The sequence below is a fragment of the Anolis sagrei genome, chromosome 1 (assembly GCF_037176765.1).
Source record: "Anolis sagrei isolate rAnoSag1 chromosome 1, rAnoSag1.mat, whole genome shotgun sequence".
NCBI classification, from domain to species: domain Eukaryota; kingdom Metazoa; phylum Chordata; class Lepidosauria; order Squamata; family Dactyloidae; genus Anolis; species Anolis sagrei.
In genome coordinates this window covers 35,385,697-35,393,339 of record NC_090021.1, presented here as the reverse complement: position 1 = coordinate 35,393,339, position 7,643 = coordinate 35,385,697, and the positions used below count along the sequence as shown (strand labels likewise).

The 7,643-nt window shown below is 45.2% G+C and overlaps 1 protein-coding gene across 2 annotated transcripts in view; it reads left to right on the top strand.

Annotated features, from left to right (window-relative positions):
* Nucleotides 1–219: 219 nt before the first annotated feature.
* The window catches only part of ESRRG (estrogen related receptor gamma), a 501,516-nt gene continuing 494,092 nt past the window's right edge, over nucleotides 220–7,643 (top strand). For both annotated transcript variants that reach the window (XM_060754264.2, XM_060754260.2), the window contains exon 1: nucleotides 220–414. The gene's annotated coding sequence lies outside the window, so the exon portion shown is untranslated. The remainder of the gene's footprint in view (nucleotides 415–7,643) is intronic.

The window sequence follows — 7,643 nt, the reverse complement described above, 5'->3', positions numbered from 1 at the left end:
CAACAAACACGCGCATAATCACCGCTGAACACAACAAGGGAGGGGAAAAATATCCCTTTCTTGAATACACGCCGAGTATTCAATCCTGGCGGCAAGTGCCTGCGGGGGGGCTGGTTTAATCTTCCAAAGAGGAAAAGGGGGGCTCCCTGCGCAAAATTACGCCTTCTCCTCTCATTTGTTCGCTGATTCCATCAAAAAGTTCGCTATTTATAGGCTACACACACAGCAACCTGGAGTAAAGGCAAAGCCTCCGCGTGTTTTGTTCCCTTTTGCAAAGTGACCGGGAGCTTTGCGGCGGGAGCCGAGGAGAGGACGGCGCGCAGGGAGGGAGGGAGAGAGAGAGAAGGGGGAGACACACACACACGCGAAGGGAAGCCACCCCGCTGCTCCGCAACCCACTCGCCACACAGCCACGTAAGTACCTCGCCTTAGTTTCGCTCGCTTTTTGAAATGCGTGTGTAAGGTTTGTAGAAAGCCAAGAGCAGAGGGACGGAAAGGAGCAGAGGAAGGACACAGGCGAAGGGAAAGACCACGAGGAGAAGAGAGAAGCCTTGCCAGGGAATGCCAAGCCAGCTTAGAAAGAAATATGGGTTGGTATAAGTTTTCCGGGCTGTCTGGCCATGTTCCAGAAGCAGTCTCTCCTGACGTTTCGCCTGCATCCATGGCAGGCATTCTCAAAAGTTGTGAGGTCTGTTGGAAACTAGGAAAATAAGGAGGGAGACCTTATTGTATCGTCGAAGGCTTTCACGGCCGGAATCACTGGGCTGTTGTGAGTTTTCCGGGCTATATGGCAATGTTTACAGAAGCATTCCCTCCTGACGTTTCGCCCGCATCTATGGCAGGCATCCTCAGAGGTTGTGAGGTCTGTTGGAAACTAGGAAAATGGGGTTTCTATGGCCCCTTCCACACAGCTGAATAAAACCCCACGTTTTCTGCTTTGAACTGGAATATATGGCAGTGTGGACTCAGATAACCCAGTTCAAAGCAGAGATTGCGGGATTTTCTGCTTTGATTATCTGGCTGTGTGGAGGAACCCTCAATCTGTGGAAAGTTCAGGGTGGGAGAAAGAACTCTTGTTTGTTGGATGTAGGTGTGAATGTTGCAGTTCACAGAGATATAAACCCCATTGTCCTAGTTTCCAACAGACCTCACAACCTCTAAGGATGCCTGCCATAGATGCAGGCGAAACGTCAGGAGAGAATGCTTCTGGAACATAGCCATACAGCCTGAAAAACTCACAACAACCCAGTGATTCCGGCCGTGAAAGCCTTCAACAATATAATAAGGTCTTCCTCCATTCCTGTTCTCCTGAATTGAGTTTTGAGGCATTTCCTAAAGTTGGGTGCTATTGGGTAGATCCATCACTTGATCCCCGAGTGTAGAGCCCGGAAACAAATGTGATTGATGGGCAGCCTTATAGGAATTGAAAAGGAGAGTGAGACAAAAAGGGCCCTCCAGAGGTCGGCTAGAAGATTGCGAGGGAAAACTCAACCACTTTTAGATTCTGCATTGCTTCCCACTAGGTTTTCCCAGTCACAGTGAAGTCAACGCCTCACTTGCATCCAGGTTGTGCGTTCAAAGGCAGGGGGAAAGGAGCCGATGCAAATAACCGGCACGAATAATGTGCTGCTTGCCTTGCATACCTTCAACTCATTGCGAGGAGACAGGGTGTCTTACCTAATACAATACTGAGTGTATTCGGGGCTGTGGTCCCACTTCCAAGTGCCATGCCATGCGAGAGAAAACTCAACCACTTTATCCCCATTGCCGGGTATGCATTGCTTCCCAGGGTTTCCCTGTCACAGTGAAGTCAACGCCTCACTTGCATCCAGGTTGGGCGTTCAAATGCAGGGGGAAGGAGCCGATGTAAATAACAAGCCCGAATAATTCGCTGCTTGCCTTGCTCGCCTTCAACTCACTGCGAGCAGACAGAATGTATTACCTAATACAATACAGAGTGTATTAGGGGCTCTGGTCCCACTTCCAAGTGTCCAAGGGCAGAGGAGGCATTCTGCCCCGGCTGTCACCTCTTCCTCAGCAGAGGAAGCCAAAGGCGCCCAGCAAGTGGCTTGAGAGTTGCTTTGCTTTCCTCCTTGCAAAGTTCAAGCAGAGTTAAAAACAAGAGGAGAGAGGGAAGGAGGGAGGGAAGGAGGGGGCTTGCTGGGAGTCGCCTTTCTTGGTGCCAGGCTCCCGGGATGGGTTGGAGGCAATGGGCACCGGGCAGCAGGCATGGAGGAGGCGGAGGGCTTGCCGATGCCATGCATGCTGGGCACATAGCTGAGGGGACAGCGCAGGCCCGGAAAATAGCAGCAGGAACTCGCAGGGACCGGGTGCTCGGACTTTGCTGCCTCGTGTGGAAAAAGTGACTGGGATCCAGGGCCATTTATAGGCGACAGTCCGGCCTCCTTTCCAGCGGGAGGCAGAGCAAAGCAGAGGAGAAAGAGAGAGAGAGGGAGAGAAGGGAGAGAGCTGCTCTTGAGCTCCCACGTTGCCTTCTGCTCTATCCTCGCTCGGCTGGAAGAACCGAAGCCAGCCTGCTTTCCGCTGACCCGTTGAATTGGAGGCGGCAGGCTTGGCAAGGAGGCCGGAGAAAGTTTCCTTCTTGGCCCGCCTTGCAGGGCGCACAATGCCAAACACCGGGAGAGAAGGGCCGGGGGGGTTTAGAGGGGGTCAAAGCAGATAACAGACCACAGCGCCTGCAATGAAGCAGCCTCCAAAAAGACACGCGTTTCTGTTACTTAACATACTCATTCCGCTAGCTGTCTCCTGCATGTATTGACTCACATTCTATATGAGTCAGAAATAGGGGAGGATGTCCCATCTGCTCCATATGTCAAACTCCCTTGTGGTTAGATTTGGACAGCAGAGTAGGATAAAGAACATTTTTCCTCTTCCGGGGCCCTTCCACACAGAATATCCCAGAATATCAAGGCAGAAAATGCCACATTATCTGAGTGTGGGCTCAAATAACACAGGCTCCTTCCACACAGCTGAATGAAATCCCACATTTTATTCAGCTGTGGCAGCGTGGACTCAAATAACCCAGATATTTTGGGATTTTCTGTCTTGATATTCTGGGTTATATGGCTGTGTGGAAGGGCCCTCCTTTGGGTTGTTATGAGTTTTCCGGACTGTCTAGCCATATTCCAGAAGCATTCTCTCCCGTCGTTTTGCCTGCATCCTCAAAAGTTGTGAGGTCTGTTGGAAACTAGGAAAATAAGGAGGTAGACCTTATTGTATTGCCGTGAAAGCCGGCATCACTGGGCTGTTGTGGGTTTTCCGGGCTGTATGGCAATGTTTTCAGAAGCATTCTCTTCTGACGTTTCACCTGCTTCTATGGCAGGCATCCTCAGAGGTTGTGAGGTCTGTTGGAAACTAGGAAAATGGGGTTTCTATGGCCCCTTCCACACAGCTGAATAAAATCCCACATTTTCTGCTTTGAACTTGAATGTATGGCAGTGTGGATTCAGATAACCTAGTTCAATGCAGATATTGTGGGATTTTCTGCTTTGATATTCTGGGTTAAATGGCTGTGTGGAAGGGCCCTCAATCTGTGCAATGTTAAGGGTGGGAGAAAGAACTCTTGTCTGTTGAATGTAGGTGTGAATGTTGCAGATGACCACCTTTGACATTTCAAAGATGACCACCCCATTTTCCTAGTTTCCAACAGTCCTCACAACCTCTGAGGATGCCTACCATACATGCAGGCAAAACGTCAGGAAAGAATGCTTCTGGAAACAATGCCATACAACCCAAATATAGGGCTGTGAGGAAGGGCCCTGGTGATCCAGGCATCTAAGTCTGTCATCTCTTTTGCCTATTCTATATTCCCCCCCCCCCCCCGCCAAAAAAAAAAAAGTATTGCCTAAATGCCCCAAAAGTCTTGGCTGATCTTGGAAGCTTAAGCAGTCCTGGTTAATACTTGGATAGGTGGTCACCAATGAATATCAGGTGCTGTAGGATGCATTTCTGACCCTTTTCACACAGCTGAATAATATCCCACATTTCTGCTTTGAACTGGAATATATGGCAGTGTGGACTCAGATAATTTAGTTCAAAGCAGATATTGTGGGATTTTCTGCCTTGATATTTTGAGTTATATGACTGTGTGGAAGGGCTCTCAGAGGAAGGAACTGGCTAAACCAGCTCAGAGAGTGCCTTGTCTGTGAAATCCCTCTGCAAGGCAACCTGTGCATGCACACAAAGTTAAAAGGATACAGAAAAATGAGACATGAAAGTAAGAACATTGCTGACAATTTAATTTTTAAAAAAGAAAATTTGAGATTGCCTCCACTAAGAGGTTTTATGAGCCTTATTTACAGAGGATTAATAAACTCAAGTTGGCCACAATTACAGTTCCTAATCACAAGTCAGGAGTTGTTGTAGCTCAAGGTTTGCTCTTCAATCTTAGCCTCAGATTGCACTGCTGACTTTCAAAATATTTGCTTTAGCTTACATGAGGGTGGCTGAAGTGTTGCTAATCTAGATTTGTTTGAAACCAGAGATTTGCTTCTCTGGTGAACCAGTTTCCCTATGCTATACAGTTGCTTTTGTATAAGTATATGTTTACAAATGTTAACTACTGAAAGTCATTGTGGTGCAATTATTAAAACAGCCATATCTTTCCAATACAGCCTATCATTTCCTAGATATGAAAATACACCATAAATAGCATAGAGTATAATGAAGCCTTCCTTGCATTCAAGTTGCCTTCTGCTCACCACATTGTTTTTGGCCATTGTGCCCTGTGACAGAAATTCATAGGGTTCTGCTGTGGAGCAGGATTGCTACTTCACATCTGGAATGTGGCACTGAAGACCCTTGCTTTGTTAGCATCAACCTAATCTTTGCAACCTTGCATTGTACACAGATATATAAACCTCACTTGCCTAGTTTCCAACAGACCTCAAAACCTCTGAGGATGCTTGTCATAGACATGGGCAATATGTCAGGAGAGAATGCTTCTGGAACATGGCCACACAGCCTGGAAAACTCACAGCAACCCTGTGATTCTGGCCATGAAAGCCTTTGACAGCACATTGTCATTAACCTAGTATCATTTGTAACCTAGCTGGAAGGGGAAAGGAGCAGTTGTATACATTATGCACCATAAGGATTTACTTTCCACTCAATTGGTTCCATGATCTGCAAAAGGATAGATAATCGTACCACATTTTTCAAAATATATTTACAAGTTTCTTTAAAATATAAATTTCAAGTCCACACCTCAGTAAATACTATAGAGAGGAAATGTGTAGCTGTAAAGGACAAACACTTGACCTAGGGTGGATTATTTCCTTGTTGTGCTCAACTGTTTGTCAGGAGTCTTTGAGTGATTGAATCTATTCTGCAGCACATTGGACCAAGCTTGTGTTCTGTGCTTCCAGATAGGACTCCGTGTGAGCCAAAGCTACCGGAGGAATTATGATATTACAAAATAGATGCACATACATTCATAAAAAGAAGTGTCAAACAATTCATGATAATGTTTCACATCATTTTAATTTCTCCATTTTATTGTCATTCTTTAATACTAAGGGAAATTCAGGCCTTGGTGGCTTTCAGCCAAATGTATTAATGGCCCACTCTGAAAAAAAATATTGTCTGAGATGGTGTTGAGTGACTAAAAGGTACAGCCTGTGATGGCTTGTACACAGAGGCCATGTCATTATCTCAGATTGCAGTGAGCAAACAATTAAAATGTTTGTGCAATTCAGTCCAAAGGAAGAGATAAAAGTGGGTTGCTGTGAGTTTTCCGGGCTGTATGGCTGTGTTCCAGCCATGAAAGCCTTCAACAACACAGAGATAAAAGTATTTTTGAGGTGTTTACCTATCTCTTCATTTCAAAGAAGAAGGAACCTTGGGATGGAGGATGAATTCATGGTTTGAGGGAATAATTTATTCCACAATTGTTGTTGTGTGCCTTCAACTCAGTTCCAACTTACGACAACCCTAAGGTGAATCTGTCATGGAATTTTCTTGGAATTACTAGTTCAGGGAGGGTTTGCCTTTGCTTTCCTCTGAGGCTGAGAGACCACGAATTGCCCAAGATCACTCAGTGGGTGACCATGGCTGAGCAGGGATTTGAACCCTGCTGTGCTAGTATTGTAGTCCAATATTCAAAGTACTACACCATGCTGAGGAGCCCCCAGTGGTACAGTGGATTAAAGCACTGAGCTGCTGAACTTGCTGATTGAAAGGTCACAGGTTCATGAGCTCCTGCTGTCAGCCCCAGTTTCTGCCAACCTAGCAGAAACTGCAGAAAATGCAAATGTGAGTAGATGAATAGGTACCACTCCGGTGGGAAAGTAACGGCACTCCATGACCTTAGAGGTGTCTATGGGCAGTGCTGGCTCTTCGGCTTAGAAATGGAGATAAGCCCCAACCCCCAGAGTTGGACATGACTGGACTTAATGTCAGGGAAAAATCTTTACATTTAGACCATGCTGAGTCTACGACATAAATTGCTCAATATTCACTCTAGTTTTCCTCCCCTAGTTCTAGCAGCTGTGGCACACTAGTTCTCTACATTCAACTGTCTCATGCCTTCTCCCTCTCAGAAGCAGCACAGTACATCTTTCTCCAGTCACTCATATCGATATCTGTGGAATCAGATATCAAGACTAAGTCAAATTATTGATCCATTAGGCCTACTATTGCCTCCTTGCCAGCAGCTCTCCAGGACGTTCAGCAGAGATCTTTGCTGTCACCTCCTACAGAACAAGTTCACTGGAGATGCCAGGAGTCTATTTGGAATCTTTTATGTTTCAAAGCATGTGCTCTTCCACTGAATTATGGCCTGTCTCCCTCCATCTCCTTTATCATGCTCAAATAACAGCCCCTTCAAGTTACAGAGCATGCTATCTTTCAGCTTGTCTCAGCAACAACCTTATCACCAGCCTGCATCAAAACTCCTGAAGTTACACTTGTGTTTGAATGCTGCATGACAAAATATATCTAAATTGAGTGGTTGAATCGAGATGCTGCATAAAGGACAGAGTGTAATTCTGAATGGTATTAATAATTTAGACACTGGAAGTTGTTTGGGTGTACTTGACCTGTAATTCTGGATACAAGATATGATGTTTAGATTCAAACAAGGAAGTCTTCCTATATGTAGGTAGGTTCAAAACTATGCCTGCTATAGATGCAGATGAAACGTCAGGAGAGAATGCTTCTGGAACATGGCCATACAGCCTGAAAAACTCACAACAACCTACATAAACATTTACTTGGTTCGGTATAATGTGGAAAAATAATAATATGAATTTTGAACATTAAAGGAACCCGAAACAGAGAAAGACACTTTTTATTTCAGTTGGGTCAACTTTCTTCTAAGTGCAAAAGGATACAGTGGTTTAGAGACCATTACCTCAAGTGGGTAGGAAACAATGTGCAAAGAGATAAGAAAATGATAAATTGTTCCAGAATTGAGATTGATTTGATTGTTACTAGGCCATTTTGGGTCAGATAGAGAAAACGAGAGATCTTCTGTCAACTTCTTTTGTATTAGTATTTTTTAAAAAGATTTTTCTCAAATGAAAATGTATGTTATTTAGTTGTCATTACTTGACCTTGATCAGACAGTTTGCTATAGACCAGGCATGGGCAAATTTGGGACCTCTAGGTGTTTTGGACTTCAA